A 16228-nucleotide genomic window follows, 5' to 3' on the forward strand; every position below is an offset into this window, starting at 1 on the left:
CCCTCACTTTACACCTCTCTGTCTCTCTGCACTCTTTCCCATCCCCCTGTTATGAACTAACCTCCTCTCGCCTAGCCTCTTTAATTTGATTCCCACCCCCCAACCATTCTAGTTTAAAGTCACCTCAGTAGCCCTCGCTAATCTCCCTGCCAGGATATTGGTCCCCTTAGGATTCAAGTGTAACCCGTCCTTTTTGTACAGGTCACGCCTGCGCCAAAAGAGGTCCCAATGATCCAAAAACTTGAATCCCTGCCCCCCTGCTCCAATCCCTCAGCCACACATTTATCCTCCACCTCATCGCATATAGGACTTAGGTCAGACCCCACTTAGAGTACTGTGCTCATTTCTGGTCACCTCACTGCAGAAAGGATATGGAAACTATAGAAAGGGTGCAGAGGAGATTTACAAGGATGTTGCCTGGATTGGGGAGCATGCCTTATGAGAACAGGTTGAGTGAACTCGGCCTTTTCTCCTTGGAGCAACGGAGGATGAGAGGTGACCTGATAGAGGTGTATAAGATGATGAGAGACACTGATCGTGTGGATAGTCAGAGGTTTTTTCCCAGGCTGAAATGGCTAACATGAGAGGGCACAGTTTTTAAGGTGCATGGAAGTAGGAACCGAGGAGATGTCAGGGATAAGTCTTTTTACGCAGAGTGGTGAGTGTGTGGAATGGGCTGCCAGCGACAGTGGTGGTGTCGGAACGATAGGATCTTTTAAGAGACTCCTGGACAGGTACATTGAGCTCAGGAATATAGAGGGATATGGATAACCTGAGGGGGAGGGGGAGGGGGAGGGGAGGGGGAGACTCTCAGACAGGTACACGGATGTTGAAGAAATGGAGGAGTATGTGGGAGGGGAGAGAGGGGCAGAGGTTATAGAAATGGAGGGTATGTGGGAGGGAAGGGTTAGATTGATTTTGGAGCAGGTTAAAGGGTCAGCACAACATTGTGGGCTGAAGGGCCTGTACGGTGCTGTAGTGTTCTATGTGATGTGCACATGACAATCACGTGCAATTTGACATGATTATCCTGCAAAATGTACTTGTAGATTATGAATAAAATAAATTTTCAGGGAGATAAAATGTGAAATGATTAGTTTAGTTTTACAACTCAATGTTTGAACATCGTCCTCACCTCTCACAGACAGATCTGTTAGAACCGCCGTTTGAAAGTTATCAATATTGAGCTCCACCCGGCACCGATACCGACCACCGTCACTCCGGTTCAGACGCTGCACCACTATCGAGGCATCTCTCCGACTGAGGTTCCCCACGAATCCGAACCGCCCTCCTCCAGTCTTCAGTGTTGTATCGCACCCGGAGCGACCGGAATCGGGATATGAGCAGTGAAATACCGGTTTGTTAGCACCTGGTTCTGTCTTGTACCAGATCACGGTGCCGGAAGGGACGAGCTCAGTGGGTGGGAGGGTGAAAGTACACGGTAACACAGCGGAGGCTCCTTCCACCGCAGAGACCACATCAGCGCCGGACATTGACCAACCATTTAACGAAAAGTCTGCAGAGAGAGAGAGTGAGAGATACTGGGAGTGAGTGAGACAGGGAGTGAGTGAGAGAGAGAGAGAGAGAGAGAGAGAGAGAATGAAAGTGACAGAGGGAGATACTGGGAGTGAGTGAGACACGGATTGAGTGAGAGCGAGAGTGTGTCAGTGAGAGAGAGAGAGAGAGAGAGAGAGAGAGAATGAGAGTGACGGAGAGAGAGAGATACTGGGAGTGAGTGAGACAGGGATTGAGTGAGTGAATGAGTGAGTGACAGAGAGTGTGTGAGTGGGAGGACGGGTAGACAGTGGTCGATATTTGAACATCTGTGGGGGTAAAAGAACACTGAAGTTTTGGACTTGCATTGGGACTGATAGAGGACTGTTGAATGGCCAGAGGAAAAGGAAAGGGGAGAGACAGCAGTCTGAGGGGATTGACTGATTGAGGAGTGGAGAGTCAGGAGTCTGAGGTGAGTGATGGATTGAGGAGGGTTGAGACAGGATTCTGAGGTGATTGATGGATTGATGAAGGGTGAAACAGAAGTTGGTGATTGATGGATGGTGAAGGGGTGAGTTAGGAGTCTGAGGTGATTGATGGATTGAGGAGGGCTGAGGCAGGAGTCTGAGGTAACCGTGGACACAAAATACTCTGCAGATGCTGGGGTCAAAGCAAAACGCACGACACGCTGGAGGAATTCAGCAGGTCGGGCAGCATCCGTGGAAACAGTCAATGTTTCGGGCCAAGACCCTTCGTCAGGACTGAAGAGGGAAGGGGAAGCGGCCCTATGAACAAGGTGGGGGGAGGGTGGGAAGGAGAAGGCAGGTAGATGCCAGATGAGGTACCTGGGATCCTCGCTGGGCCTGAACTGGGAAGCCTGGAACCGGAGCTGTAATCCCTGCGGTACAAGATGGCGGCAGAGACACGTTCCCAGGAAGGAGACGTGGCTGTGGTAGCGGGTCTGGGTCAGGATGTAGTCGAAGAGTCGGAGAGAGGCGGAGACCACAGAGGGGGAGCAGTGAGAGAGGGTCTCACTGAACTCCTGTTGAAGGGAAGATTTAAACTTCTTCAGCGTAGGCATACCTCGAAGAGACTTCACAGCGGAGTAGCAAATCGTAAACACAAAATACTCAGCAGATGCTGGGGTCAAAGCAACACTCACAACACGCTGGAGGAACTCAGCAGGTCATGCAGCATCCGTGGAAATGAACAGTAAACGTTTCAGGCTAAGACCCTCCATCAGGACTGAAGAGGGAGGGGGCAGGGGCCCTATAAAGAAGGTGGGGGGAGGATGGGAAGGAGAAGGCTGGTAGGTGCCAGGTGAAAAACCAGTAAGGGGAGTGGGAGGATGGGTAGACAGTGGTCGATATTTGAACAACAAACAATCTGCATCTGTGGAGGTTGAAGTTTTGGGCTTGCATCGGGACTGATAGCGGACTGTTGAATAGCCAGAGGGAAAGGAAAGGGGAGAGACAGCAGTCTGAGGGGATTGACTGATTGAAGAGTGGAGAGTTAGGAGTCTGAGGTAATTGATAGATTGAGGAGGGGTGTGACAGGAGTCGGTGATTGAGGAGGGGAGAGTCAGGAGTCTGATTGATAGATGGATGTTTGGATTGAGGATGGGTGAGACAGAAGTCTGAGTTGATTGATGGATTTAAGAGGGGTGAGACAGGAGTATGAGGTCATTGATGGATTGAAGAGGGGTGAGACAGGAGTCTGAGGTGTTTGTTGGATTGAGGACAGGTGAGGCAGAAGTTTGAAGTTTTTGATGGATTGAAGGGGTGTGAGAAAGCAGTCTAAAGTTATTGATGGATATAGGAGGGATGAAACATGTCTGAGGTGATCAATGGAATGAGGTGTGGTCTGACTTGTATGAGATGATTGATGAATTGAGGGGGTGGTGTGACAGGAGTCTGTGATTGATTTATTGCAGAGGGGTGAGACAGGAGTCTGAGGTGATTGATGATGGCTGAGACAGGAATATGAGGTGATTGATGGATTGAGGAGGTGTGAGACACGAGCCGGAGGTCATTGATGGATTGAGGATAGGTGAGACAACATTCTGAGATGATTGGTGGATTGAATAGGGGAGAGATCAGTAGTCTGACGTGATTGGAAGATTGAGGAGAGTAGGCAGCAATTGGAGGTGTCTTAGGGATTGAGGGATAAGTGAGGTGTCTGAGGTGATTGATGGGTTGAGGAGGAGTGAGACAGTGGTCTGAGGTGATTGATGAATTGAGGATGGGTGAGATAGCGGTCTGAGCTGATTGATGGACTGAGATGGGGAGAGACAGTAGTCTGGAGTTATTGGAAGACTGAAGAGGGGTGAGGCAGCAGTCTGAGGTTCCTGAAGAATTGAGGAGGGATGAGATAGGTGTCTGACGTGATGGATGGGTTGAGGAGGGGTGGGACAGGAGTCTGAAGTGACTGATGAATTGAGGAGGAGTGACACAAGTCTGAGGTGATTGATGGATTGTGGATGAATGAGACAGAAGTCTGAGGTTATTGATCGATTGAGGAGAGGTGAGATGGATCTCTGAACTGGTTGATGCATTGAGGAGGGGTGAGACAGGAGACTGAAGTGATTGATGGACTAAGGAAGTTTGAGGCAGAATTCCCAATGATTCGTGGTTTGAGGAGGGGTGGATTGAGGATGGGTGAGACAGGATTCTGTTGTGATTGATGGATTGAGATGGTGTGAGACAGCATTCTGAGATGACTGATGGATTGAGGAGTGGGGGGACAGTAGTCTGAGGTGATTGATGGATTGAGGATGGGTGAGACAGGATTCTGTTGTAATTGATGGATTGAGATGGTGTGAGACAGCATTCTGAGATGACTGATGGATTGAGGAGTGGAGGGACAGTAGTCTGAGGTGATTGGGACTGAGGAGGGATGAGAGATGTCTGAGGTGATTGTTAGGTTGAGGAGGGGTGAGACAGGAGTCTGAGGTGATTGATGGATTAAGGAGGGTTTAGATAGGAGTCTGAGGTGATTGATGGATTGAAGAGGGGAGAGACAGGAGTCAGATGTTTGATGGATTGCTGGATTGATGAGGGGTGAGACAGAAGTCAAAGTGATTTTTGGATTGAGGAGTGGTGAGACAGGAGACGGGTGATTGATGGACTGATGAAGGGTGAGAGAGGAGTCTGTGGTGATAGAGGAGGGGTGGGACAGGATTTTGAGGTGACTGATGGACTGAGGAGGGTGAGACCGGAGTCTGGGGTGATTGATGGATTGAGGAGGGTGAGACTGGAGTCTGAGGTGATTGATGGATTGAGGAAGGTGAGACCGGACTCTGAGGTGATTGATGGATTGAGGAGTGTGAGACTGGAGTCTGAGGTGATTGATGGATTGAGGAGGGTGAGACAGGATTCTGAGGCAATTGATGGATTGAAGAGAGGTGAGGCAGGTGTTTGATATATTGAGGAGGGGTAAAACAGGAGTCTGAGGTGATTGATGGATTGAGGAGGGGTGAGACAGGATTCTGAGGGGATTGGTGGATTGAGGAGGGGTGAGAAAGGTGTCTGATTTGATTTATAGATGGAGAAGGGTCGAGACAGGAGTCTGAGGGTGTTGATGAATTGAGGATGGGTGACACAGGAGTCTGAGTTGATTGATGGATTGAGGAGGGGTAAGACAGGAGTCTGAGGTGATTGATGGATTGAGGAGGGGTGAGAAAGGTGTCTGATGAGATTGATGGATTGAGGAGGGCTAAGACAGGAGGGGATTGATGGATTTAGGAGGGGTGAGACAGGAGTCTGAGGTGATTGATGGATTGAGGAGGGGTGAGACAGGATTCTGAGGGGATTGGTGGATTGAGGAGGGGTGAGAAAGGTGTCTGATTTGATTTATAGATGGAGAAGGGTCGAGACAGGAGTCTGAGGGTGTTGATGAATTGAGGATGGGTGACACAGGAGTCTGAGTTGATTGATGGATTGAGGAGGGGTAAGACAGGAGTCTGAGGTGATTGATGGATTGAGGAGGGGTGAGAAAGGTGTCTGATGAGATTGATGGATTGAGGAGGGCTAAGACAGGAGGGGATTGATGGATTTAGGAGGGGTGAGACAGGAGTCTGATGAGATTGATGGATTGAGGAGGGCTAAGACAGGAGGGGATTGATGGATTTAGGAGGGGTGAGACAGGTGATTGATGGATTGAGGAGGGGTGAGACAGGATTCTGAGGGGATTGGTTGATTGAGGAGGGCTGAGAAAGGTGACTGATTTGATTTATGGATGGAGAAGGATTGAGACAGGATTCTGAGGGTATTGATGAATTGAGGATGGATTGTTGAAATCAGTCTGAGGTGATTGATGGAAGGAAATGCAGTCTGAATGCAGTCTCCTAAGGAATCTAAGGTGAGTGATGGATGGAGGATTGTTGAAATCAGTCTGAGGTGATTGATGAATTGAGGTGGGGGCAAGATAGGAGTCTGTGATTGATGGACTGAGGAAGGGTGAGAAATGAATCTCGGTGATTGATGCATTGAGGAGGGGAGAGTCAGGATTCTGATTTGATTGATGGATAGAGGAGGGTTGAGACAGGGGTCTGAGGTAATTGATGGATTTCCGAGGGGTGACAAAGGAGTCTCGGGAGATTGATGGATTAAGGACGGTTGAGACAGGAGTCTCAGGTGATTGATGAATTGAGGACGGGTGAGACAGGAGTCTGAGATGATTGATGGATTGAGGAGGGATTAGACAGGCTTCTGAAGTGATTGATGGATTGAGAAGGGGTGAAACAGGAGTGCAAGGTGATTGATAGATTGAGGAAGTGTGAGACAAAATTTGTGTTGATTGGTGGATTGAGGAGGGTTGAGACATGAGTCTGAGGTGATTGATGGTTTGAGGAGGAGTGAGATGAGTCTGATGTGATTGATGGATTGAGGAGGGCTGAGACACGAGTCTGTGGTTCTAGATGGAATGAGGAGTGTGAGAGTGGGGTCTGAGGTGATTCAGTGATTGAGGAGGGGTGAGACAACTGTCTGAAGTGATGATGGTGTGAAGGGATCCTGAATTATCCCGTATGAACTGTACCTTTAAAGAGAGAGAGAGAGAGAGAGAGAGTGCGACTGACTTAAAGAGAGAGAGAGCAACAAACAGCTCGTGAAGTCGTCATGGTAACCGAGGTTGGATTGAAGTGGTATGAGACAGGAGTCTAAGATAATTGAAGCACCGAGGATAGGTGAGACAGGAGTCTGAGGTAATTGATGGATTGGGGAGGGGTGAGACAGGAGTCTGAGGTAATTGATGGATTGGGGAGGGGTGAGACAGGAGTCTGAGGTGATTGATGGATTGGGGAGGGGTGAGACAGGAGTCTGAGGTGATTGATGGATTGGGGAGGGGTGAGACAGGAGTCTGAGGTGATTGATGGATTGGGGAGGGGTGAGACAGGTGATTCATGGATCTAGGAGGGGTGAGGCAGGAGTCTGAATTCATTGATGGATTGAGGAGGGGTTAGACAGTGAGGTGATTGATAAATTGAGGAGGGGTGAGAGAGGAGTCTGAGGTAATTGATGGATTGAGGAGGGTGAGAGTTGACTCTGAGGTGATTGATGGACAGGAGTCTGAAGTGATTGATGGGTTAAGGAGGGGTAAAACAGGATTTTGAAGTGATTGATAATTTGTCAAGCGGGGACACTGGAGTCTGAAGTGATTGTTGGTTTGAGGATGGGTGAGAAGTATTTGAGGTGATTGGACTGTGGAGGGGTGAGACAGAGGTCTGAGGTGATTGATGGATTGAGGAGAGGTGAGACAGGAGTCTGAAGTGATTGATGGATTGTGGAGGGGTGAGACGTGTCTGAGGTGATGGACTGTGGAGGGGTGAGAAGTGTCTGAGGTGATTGATGGATTGAGGAGGGGTGAGGCATTTGTCTGAGGTGGCTGATGGACTGAGGAGGGTTTAGACAGGAGTCTGAAGTGATTGAAGGATTGAGGAGGAATAAGGCAGGAGTCTGAGGTGATTGATGGATTGATGAGGGGTGAGACAGGAGTCTAAGATGATTGATGGACTGAGGAGGGGTAAGACAGAATTATGAGGGGATTCATGGATTGAGGAGGGGTGAGACAAAGCCTGTGGTGATTGATGGATTGATGGAGAGGTGACACAGGAGCCTGAGGTAATTGATGGTTTGAGGAGTGGTCAGTCAGGAATGTCAAGTGTTTGATGGATGGAGGTAAGGTGAGACAGGAGTCTCAGGTGATTGATGGAATGAGCAGGGGACTGACAGGGGTGTGAGGTGATTGATGGATTTTCAACGGGTGAGACAGGAGTCTGAGGTGATTGATGGATTGAGGAGGGGTGAGAAAGGTGTCTGATGAGATTGATGGATTGAGGAGGGCTAAGACAGGAGGGGATTGATGGATTTAGGAGGGGTGAGACAGGAGTCTGAGGTGATTGATGGATTGAGGAGGGGTGAGACAGGATTCTGAGGGGATTGGTGGATTGAGGAGGGGTGAGAAAGGTGTCTGATTTGATTTATAGATGGAGAAGGGTCGAGACAGGAGTCTGAGGGTGTTGATGAATTGAGGATGGGTGACACAGGAGTCTGAGTTGATTGATGGATTGAGGAGGGGTAAGACAGGAGTCTGAGGTGATTGATGGATTGAGGAGGGGTGAGAAAGGTGTCTGATGAGATTGATGGATTGAGGAGGGCTAAGACAGGAGGGGATTGATGGATTTAGGAGGGGTGAGACAGGAGTCTGATGAGATTGATGGATTGAGGAGGGCTAAGACAGGAGGGGATTGATGGATTTAGGAGGGGTGAGACAGGTGATTGATGGATTGAGGAGGGGTGAGACAGGATTCTGAGGGGATTGGTTGATTGAGGAGGGCTGAGAAAGGTGACTGATTTGATTTATGGATGGAGAAGGATTGAGACAGGATTCTGAGGGTATTGATGAATTGAGGATGGATTGTTGAAATCAGTCTGAGGTGATTGATGGAAGGAAATGCAGTCTGAATGCAGTCTCCTAAGGAATCTAAGGTGAGTGATGGATGGAGGATTGTTGAAATCAGTCTGAGGTGATTGATGAATTGAGGTGGGGGCAAGATAGGAGTCTGTGATTGATGGACTGAGGAAGGGTGAGAAATGAATCTCGGTGATTGATGCATTGAGGAGGGGAGAGTCAGGATTCTGATTTGATTGATGGATAGAGGAGGGTTGAGACAGGGGTCTGAGGTAATTGATGGATTTCCGAGGGGTGACAAAGGAGTCTCGGGAGATTGATGGATTAAGGACGGTTGAGACAGGAGTCTCAGGTGATTGATGAATTGAGGACGGGTGAGACAGGAGTCTGAGATGATTGATGGATTGAGGAGGGATTAGACAGGCTTCTGAAGTGATTGATGGATTGAGAAGGGGTGAAACAGGAGTGCAAGGTGATTGATAGATTGAGGAAGTGTGAGACAAAATTTGTGTTGATTGGTGGATTGAGGAGGGTTGAGACATGAGTCTGAGGTGATTGATGGTTTGAGGAGGAGTGAGATGAGTCTGATGTGATTGATGGATTGAGGAGGGCTGAGACACGAGTCTGTGGTTCTAGATGGAATGAGGAGTGTGAGAGTGGGGTCTGAGGTGATTCAGTGATTGAGGAGGGGTGAGACAACTGTCTGAAGTGATTGATGGTGTGAAGGGATCCTGAATTATCCCGTATGAACTGTACCTTTAAAGAGAGAGAGAGAGAGAGAGAGAGTGCGACTGACTTAAAGAGAGAGAGAGCAACAAACAGCTCGTGAAGTCGTCATGGTAACCGAGGTTGGATTGAAGTGGTATGAGACAGGAGTCTAAGATAATTGAAGCACCGAGGATAGGTGAGACAGGAGTCTGAGGTAATTGATGGATTGGGGAGGGGTGAGACAGGAGTCTGAGGTAATTGATGGATTGGGGAGGGGTGAGACAGGAGTCTGAGGTGATTGATGGATTGGGGAGGGGTGAGACAGGAGTCTGAGGTGATTGATGGATTGGGGAGGGGTGAGACAGGAGTCTGAGGTGATTGATGGATTGGGGAGGGGTGAGACAGGTGATTCATGGATCTAGGAGGGGTGAGGCAGGAGTCTGAATTCATTGATGGATTGAGGAGGGGTTAGACAGTGAGGTGATTGATAAATTGAGGAGGGGTGAGAGAGGAGTCTGAGGTAATTGATGGATTGAGGAGGGTGAGAGTTGACTCTGAGGTGATTGATGGACAGGAGTCTGAAGTGATTGATGGGTTAAGGAGGGGTAAAACAGGATTTTGAAGTGATTGATAATTTGTCAAGCGGGGACACTGGAGTCTGAAGTGATTGTTGGTTTGAGGATGGGTGAGAAGTATTTGAGGTGATTGGACTGTGGAGGGGTGAGACAGAGGTCTGAGGTGATTGATGGATTGAGGAGAGGTGAGACAGGAGTCTGAAGTGATTGATGGATTGTGGAGGGGTGAGACGTGTCTGAGGTGATGGACTGTGGAGGGGTGAGAAGTGTCTGAGGTGATTGATGGATTGAGGAGGGGTGAGGCATTTGTCTGAGGTGGCTGATGGACTGAGGAGGGTTTAGACAGGAGTCTGAAGTGATTGAAGGATTGAGGAGGAATAAGGCAGGAGTCTGAGGTGATTGATGGATTGATGAGGGGTGAGACAGGAGTCTAAGATGATTGATGGACTGAGGAGGGGTAAGACAGAATTATGAGGGGATTCATGGATTGAGGAGGGGTGAGACAAAGCCTGTGGTGATTGATGGATTGATGGAGAGGTGACACAGGAGCCTGAGGTAATTGATGGTTTGAGGAGTGGTCAGTCAGGAATGTCAAGTGTTTGATGGATGGAGGTAAGGTGAGACAGGAGTCTCAGGTGATTGATGGAATGAGCAGGGGACTGACAGGGGTGTGAGGTGATTGATGGATTTTCAACGGGTGAGACAGGAGTCTGAGGTGATTGATAGATTGAGGAGGGGTGAGACAGGGGTCTGAGGTGATGGATGGATTGAGGAGGGGTGAGACAGGAGTCTGAGGTGATTGATGGATTGAGGGGGGTGAGACAGGAGTCTGAGGTTATTGATGGATTGAGGAGGGTGAGACAGGGGTCTGAGGTGATTGATGGATTGAGGAGGGGTACGAGGTTAAGGGCAGGTTGTGCTGGGTATGAAAGGGCGAAGGGAGATGGGAGATGTGGTCAGTGGTGATGGATGGAGAAGAGGGAAGGAAAGGAGATTCAGACGGAGAGAAGTGATTGTAATCAGTTGCTTGAGGGAGGGTCACTCAGGGCTCCCAGTCCTAGAGCCTGATAATGTGAGATGAGAATGGGACCCATTGGGGAGATGCGTCTGGCAGGTGGAACCGGGTCAAGAGTTGGGAAGGTGGGGAAAGTGGGTGAAAAATCTGAGGAACAGACGTTGAGTTTCACTACTGTGGGGTGTCGTCACGAGTGGATCTTCAGATGTCAGTGGGCCTGACTTGACCCAAGGCCACATGAGAAGCCAGTGAGATTGCATCTGCTGTAGACCTGTTGTGGTGACAGGCAAATTGCCATGGGCCCAGGTTCCTCCTGAGGCAGGAGTGGATTCCAGCCGAAATCAACCTCTCACGGCATTTCATGGCAGTAGATGTGAGTGCCCCTGGGTGAGGGTGGTTAAGGCAGCTCATCCTGCTCTGCTTGGGCACTGGTATGATTGTTACCCTGTTGAAGCAGGTGGGGGCGTCTGACTGCAGTCGTGAGGGATTGAAGATATCCTTCATCTTCCCCACCAGTTGATTGACACAGGCTTTCAGCGATCTTCCAGATACACCAGCAGGGCCTGACAACTAAATGAGCAGTAATGGATAGCCAGGACTGGGTACAGACTGTGATCCATTGGAGTGTCCAGGCTGGGGGGTTTATATGTGCAATAATGGATACTCGGGAGTGGGCTACACGCTGTGGTGTGATGCTGTAGAGTCCGGGGTGGGGGTCACATCAGAATCAGAATCAGAATCAGATTTAATATAGAAAACAATAGAATAAACAACGAGACTGCATCACTGGTGGAATTTGTTGTTTTGCAGCAGCAGTGCAAGGCAATGTATAATAATAAAATCTATAAATTACAGTAAATACATATAAAATAAGAAAAGTAAATTAAATAATTGAGAAGCAGGACCAGAAAGGTAGTAATCTCGGGATTACTGCCTGTGCCACCTGACAGTGGGTATAGGAATAGAATGAGGTGGAGGATAAATGTGTGGCTGAGGGATTGGAGCAGGGGGCAGGGATTCAGATTTCTGGATCATTGGGACCTCTTTTGGGGCAGGTCTGACCTGTACAAAAAGGACGGGTTGCACTTGAATCCCAGGGGACCAATATCCTTGCAAAGGCTGTTGAGGAGAGTTTAAACTAGAATTACTTGGGGGTGAGAACCGAACTGAAGAGACGGTGGAAGAGGCGGTTGGCTCACAAATAGAGAAAGCTTGGAAACAGTATGAGAGGGAGGACAGGCAAGTGATAGAGAAAGGATGTGCTCAGAGGTGCTCTGGCAATGATCTTTGCATCATCAATGGGGACGGGAGAGGTTCCGGAGGATTGGAGGGTGTCACAATGGCGGGAGCATTGGGAGCAAGAGTGGACCCAAATGCAAGACACATCTTGTGAGGTTAATTAAATTATGTTTATTGTTCGAAACCAGGAGAGCAAGGCAGGAGCGGGAATAGCGAACTGGACAAGGACTCAGGACTACGACTAGGCTAGGACAAGGGTCTGGGCTTGGACTCAGAATCGGCTCCCAGAACTAGAGGCGACATGAAGAGGCTACGGTATGGACTCCGAGCCAGAGACTGGGCAAGGACCCAGTACCTGGGTCTTACCCCGGGCTCGGACTCCAGAACCAGGCACGGACATGACATGGGCTAGGGAGAGGAGGAACATGGGAACACAGAGCCTCGGTCTCGGGAGAGCAGGTAAATGGAACCATGACACATACACAGAACAGAGAGTTTCCGGAGGATTGGAGGGTGTCACAATGGCGGGAGCATTGGGAGCAAGAGTGGACCCAAATGCAAGACACATCTTGTGAGGTTAATTAAATTATGTTTATTGTTCGAAATCAGGAGAGCAAGGCAGGAGCGGGAATAGCGAACTGGACAAGGACTCAGGACTACAACTAGGCTAGGACAAGAGTCTGGGCTTGGACTCCTTGGGTACAGGACATAGGGCCGGGACTTTCACACAGAACAGAGAGCCGGGACCCCTCCTTGGGTACAGGACATAGGGCCGGGACTCATGACCCCGGGGGGGCAATGGCAAGGCGGCCTGACTTACCCCACGGAGGCGAGGACAAGACAAGACAAACACCAAAGAACAACACAGTTCCTATCTAGCTCCAGCAATAGAACTAGACCGAGGTGCAGGCGAGGGCTACAGATGAGGGCTAGAGGTGAGAGGGGCAGAGAAGGGATTCAGACAGGGGGGCAGGACAGGAATCACAGACCACCAGGGCCAAGACTTGACTAGGTACTCGGATGCTGCCAGGACCAGGACTTGACTTGGTACTCAGATGCCACCAGAGCCAAGACTTGACTAGGTACTAGGATGCCGCCAAAGCCAGGACGTGGACGTGGTACTTGGATCCCCTGGAGCCAGGACTTGGACTTGGACGTGGTACTTGGATGCCGCTGGAGCCAGGACGTGGTACTTGGAACCTCCGGGTAGTGGCAAGCACTAGACTCGGCCCGGGAACAGTAGACAGCGGCTCCTGATTCTTTCTGGCGGGTTAACTGGCGGACCCACCTCGATGAGGAAACTTTGCAGGCTCGCTTCGGTGAGGTAACTGGATAGGGTTGTTCCGGTGAGGAACGGCGAATTACTGGCACTCGGTTTGGCAGAGACTAGGCTTGCTCCGACCAGATGACATCGGCACACCATACCTTTGATGACTTTGCAGACGCTCCCGCGCCAAACGGCTGAAAGCCGGAGACTATAAACTACCGGTTCAGCCAAGCGTTTACTGCCTCTAATCACCAAAGCCGAGGGACACAGGAAAACAGGGAATCAACGGTCCAGATCGTAACATAAACAAGGTAAATTTAAAGGGACCCTGATCCGGACCATGACAGAGGGTTGTGGATGTTGTTCCCTTATTCAAGAAAGAGAGTAGAGATAGCACAAGAAATTATAGACCAGTGAGTCTTACTTCAGTGGTTGGTAAGTTGATGGAGAAGATCCTGAGAGGCAGAATTTATGAACATTTGGAGAGGCATAATATGATTAGAAATAGTTAGCATGGCTTCGTCAAAGGCAGGTTGTGCCTTACGAGCCTGGTTGGATATTTTGAAGATGTGACTAAACACATTGATGAAGGAACAGATGTAGATGTAGTGTATATGGATTTCAGCAAGGCATTTGATAAGGTACCCCATGCAAAGCTAATTGAGAAAGTAAGGAGGCATGGGATCCAAGGGGACATTGCTTTGTGGATCCAGAACTGGCTTGCCCACAGAAGGCAAAGAGTGGTTGTAGATGGGTCATATTCTGCATGGAGGTCGGTGACCAGTGGTGTGCCTCAGGGATCTGTTCTGGGACCCCTACTCTTTGTGATTTTCATAAATCACCTGGATAAGGAAGTGGAGGGATGGGTGAGTAAATTTACTAATTACACAACGGATGGGGGTGTTGTGGATAGTGTGGAGGACTGTCAGAGGTTACAGTGGGACATTAATGGGATGCAAAACTGGGCAGAGAAGTGGCAGATGGAGTTCAACCCAGATAAGTGTGAAGTAGTTCATTTTGGTAGGTCAAATATGATGGCAGAATAAAGTATTAATGGTAAGGCTGTTGGCAATGTGGATGATCAGAGGGATCTTGGGGTCTGAGTCCATAGGACACTCAAAGCTGCTGCGTAGGTTGACTCTGTGGTTAAGGAGGCATACGGTGCATTGGCCTTCATCAATCGTGAGATTGAGTTTAAGAGCTGAGAGGTAATATTGCAGCTATATAGGATCCTGGTCAGATCCCACTTGGAGTACTGTGGTTCTAGTCGCCTCACGACAAGAAGGACGTGGAAACCATAGAAATGGTGCAGAGGAGATCTACAAGGATGTTGCCTGGATTGGGGAGCATGCCTTATGAGAATAGGTTGAGTGAACTTGGCCTTTACTGCTTAGAGTGACGGAGAATGAGAGGTGACCTGATAGAGGTGTATAAGATGATGAGAGGCATCGATCGTGTGGATAGTCAGAGGCTTTTCCCCAAGGCTGAAATGGCTGGCACGAGAGGGGATAGTTTTAAGGTGCTTGAAAGTAGGTACAGAGGAGATTTCGGGGGTAAGTTTTTTTACGCAGAGAGCGGTGAATGCATGGAATGGGCTGCCGGCGATGGTGGTGGAGGCAGATACAATAGGGATTTTTAAGAGACTCCTGAATAGGTACATGGAGCTTAGAAAAATACAGGATTATGGGTAACACTTGGTAATTTCTCAGGTAAGGACATATACAGCACAGCTTTGAGGGCTGAAGGGCCTGTATTGTGCTGTAGGTTTTCTATGTTTCTGTGTTTCTAAAACAATGGAATAGACAATAAGATTACATCACTGGCGTATGTCATGAAATTTGTTATTTTGCAGCACCAGTAAAAAGCAATGTATAATAATAAAATCTGTAAATTACAGTAAGTGCATATAAAATAAGGAAAGTAAATAAATAAGTTGTGGTAAAAGAGCAAAAAAGTACTGGGGAAGTGCTCATGGATTCATTGATCATTCAGAAATCTGATGGCAGAGGGGAAGAAGCTGTTCCTGAAACATTGAGTGTGTGCCTTCGGGCTCCTGTACCTCCTCCCTGATGGTAGCAATGAGAAGAGGGCAGGTCCTGGGTGCTGGGGGTCTGTAATGATGTATGCTGCCTTTTTGAGGCATTGCATTTTGAAGGTGTTCTGGATGCTGGGGACACTAGTGCTCGTGATGGAGCTGACTGAGCTTACAACTTCCTGCTGCTCTCTCTGATCCTGAGCAGTGACCCCTCCAGACCAGAATGCTCTCCAGGTATATCTATCGAAATTTTCCAGTGTCTTTGGTGACAAACCTGCTCACCTCAGACTCTGAATGAACCATACTGTGTTACAGGCTGGGGTCGAGTCAGGGTTTCGGGGGTTTGTCATTGTCGTCTGTTCCCTGGGTCTGATGGCTTTTACAATCCTGCCATTTCATTTTCAGGAGGGGAAGTGATTGGAGAATCGGGGGCACCGGTTACAGAGGAGAGCTCTTGGAATTACCTCGGAGTGACGGAACAGTAGCAGCATTCAGGAGGCCATTCAGCCCATTGAGTTCATACTGGCCCTGTGTAAGAACAACCCAGTCAGTCCCACTCCCCCACCACCATATTCTGGCATCTTTCCCCTTCCTTTCCAGTCCTGGTGAAGAGTGTCAGGTCAAAACATTGACTGTTTATTCCCCTCCATAGATGCTGCCTGACCTGCTCAGATCCTGCAGCATTCTGTGTGTTCCTCCCGTGGTGGTAGATCGTGATGTCAGAAGTTCATTTTTATTCCCTGGAAATGGGAAACAGAGTGACGCCATGAACCACAGGCACCTGGTGAGCCGGGTAGAGAACAACCAGGATTTCTCAACAGCAGATGATCATAGATTTACTGTATTTAACACGAGAACATAGAACACAGAACAGTCGAGCACAGGAACAGGCGCTTCGGCCCACAATGTTGTGCTGAACCAATTAAATTAGTGATCCAATGACCAACTAAACTAATCCCCTCTGCCTGCACAATGTCCATTCCCTT

The sequence above is a fragment of the Mobula birostris genome, chromosome 5 (genome assembly GCF_030028105.1).
Source record: "Mobula birostris isolate sMobBir1 chromosome 5, sMobBir1.hap1, whole genome shotgun sequence".
Classification (NCBI taxonomy): Eukaryota; Metazoa; Chordata; class Chondrichthyes; order Myliobatiformes; family Myliobatidae; genus Mobula; species Mobula birostris.